The 2,056-nt window shown below is 34.1% G+C and overlaps 1 protein-coding gene across 8 annotated transcripts in view; it reads left to right on the top strand.

Annotated features, from left to right (window-relative positions):
- Positions 1–211: 211 nt before the first annotated feature.
- Positions 212–2,056, top strand: part of LOC135096841 (ran-specific GTPase-activating protein-like) — a 9,165-nt gene continuing 7,320 nt past the window's right edge. For 3 of the 8 annotated variants that reach the window (XR_010265096.1, XR_010265097.1, XR_010265095.1), the window contains exon 1: positions 217–405. The gene's annotated coding sequence lies outside the window, so the exon portion shown is untranslated. Of the gene's footprint in view, positions 406–2,056 lie in introns of all 8 variants that reach the window. The other 5 variants (XR_010265092.1, XR_010265093.1, XM_063998616.1 and 2 more) reach the window with 4 other exon arrangements.

The following is a 2,056-nucleotide window of genomic DNA, read 5'->3' as shown; positions in this document are numbered from 1 at the left end:
TGTAGGAGGGACACTGGCCAAGGGTAACAAAAATCCAATAAAAAAAATGCCCACTGAAATGCCAGTCCCATAAAAGGGTCAAAGCAGTAGTCAAAAATTGATGAATAAGTGTCTTGAAACTACTACTACTACTACTACTAACGCTGCTGCTACTACTACTACTACTACTACTACTACTACTACTACTATTACCTACTATTATCTTTATTCTCCATCAGATTTGCATCAACAACCACCACCACCACCACCACCACCAGCATGGCAGTAGTAGCAGGAGTAGTGAATGGTCACACGTTTGTGGTGACTTCTTGGACTATCAGGCTGCCCTTGTAGTGTGTTGGACTATCGGTGAACAAGGAGACCTGAAAGTTACGTGGTACAACTATTTCGGTGATAGAAGTGGCTGTAAGTAGTAGTAGTAGTTGCAGTAATAGTATTAGTAATAGTAGTTATGCGTGTAATGTCAATATGGTCCATTTTGTAAACGTAATTGCAAAGATTCTCGACTTTGTTTCTTAAAGGCGTGACGTAATTAGAGGAAACGTATGTATTTTAAGGGACACTAGACTGTACTTCGTTATTCCTGTTTATTGCTATTATACGAGTTTTTTTTATAGTTTCACTTGTATATACTATTTAAATCTACTATTCTGTGATGTTTAATACTACTAATTATTATGTTTAAGTGGGAGAAGTCAGAGAAAGAGCTATATTTATTTTTACGTGTAAGTAAATTTGTAGGATGCTCGACCTTATGTTTCTTAAATAAGTGACGTAATTAGAGAAAACGTATGTCTTTTAAGGGAGGTTTTAGTATGTCTTCTATATATGTGTGTCTTCATTATCACCATCATCTTATTCTTGTTCTTGTTGTTCTTGTTCTTGTTCTTGTTCTTGTTCTTCTTATTATTATTACACACACACACACACACACACACACACACACACACACACACTAGTAGTAATTATAATAGGAAGAAGAGAAACATGATGATGATGAGGAGGAGGAGGAGGGAGAAAAAATTGTTTAACTTTTCTGTAATATTTCTCTAAATATGTAAATAACTATCAGTCAAAAAGCAGAACTAATAGTGCACCATGGTAGTCCGTTAAATTGTTCATCTCTGACTATCGCCATCACCAATTACAAATTAGTTAATAAGGATAAAAGTTGAAAAATATATAGCAATTCTAATTTTGAGACACCTAAATAGTTTCAACATTTTTCACAATATCTAAATAACTAACAGACGAAAAGAAAATGTAGTAGTACACCATGATAGTCCATTAAATTCCTCATCTCTGACTATCACCATCACCAATTACAAGTTAGTTAATAAAGAGAAAAACAAAAACAAAAACAATATATATATATATATATATATATATATATATATATATATATATATATATATATATATATATATATATATATATATATATATATATATCAAATTCTAAGACACCCAAATATCTTCAACATTTTTCTGAATATCTAAATAACTACCGGCAAAAAAACAAAACCAATAGTACACCATGATAGCCCATTAAATTCCCCACAATTTACTTTCAACACTATTCGAAAAGTATATTAAAAACATTAAAAAAAAAAAAAAAGCTTCAAAAAACTCCCAAAAGATGCCAGACAAAGATCAAGATTCAAGATTGTAAACTAGAGAGAGCATTTAGATACAAGATTAGGCTTGAGAAAATGGATGACTCAAGAATAGCAAGGAAGGTGTACCTGTGGATTGAAAGTGGAAGCAAATGGTGGAAGAGGTGCATGAGAATGACAGATAGGATTGGCTTATAAGTTGTGTAGGCGATGAGAATGGCTGGGAGGAATCAAAATGAGCGTGAATGGGTGGTAACAAGAGGAGGCAGAGTGGGAGCTGACTGGGATGTGAGAAAATGGGAGAATGAGATAGACAAAGAAGTGAAATGTGTGGGACTGAATGAATGGAAGAATGAGACGGAAAGAAAGAAGACCCTGGAATGGTACAAGGAGAAAGGGGCCCCAAGGTATGAAAGGTAGTATGATGGAAGCCTGGGCCGT

Source organism: Scylla paramamosain, unplaced genomic scaffold, assembly GCF_035594125.1.
Source record: "Scylla paramamosain isolate STU-SP2022 unplaced genomic scaffold, ASM3559412v1 Contig8, whole genome shotgun sequence".
Taxonomy (NCBI): domain Eukaryota; kingdom Metazoa; phylum Arthropoda; class Malacostraca; order Decapoda; family Portunidae; genus Scylla; species Scylla paramamosain.
The sequence above is the reverse complement of the archived record's forward strand: the minus strand, read 5'-3'. Positions and strand labels throughout refer to the sequence as shown.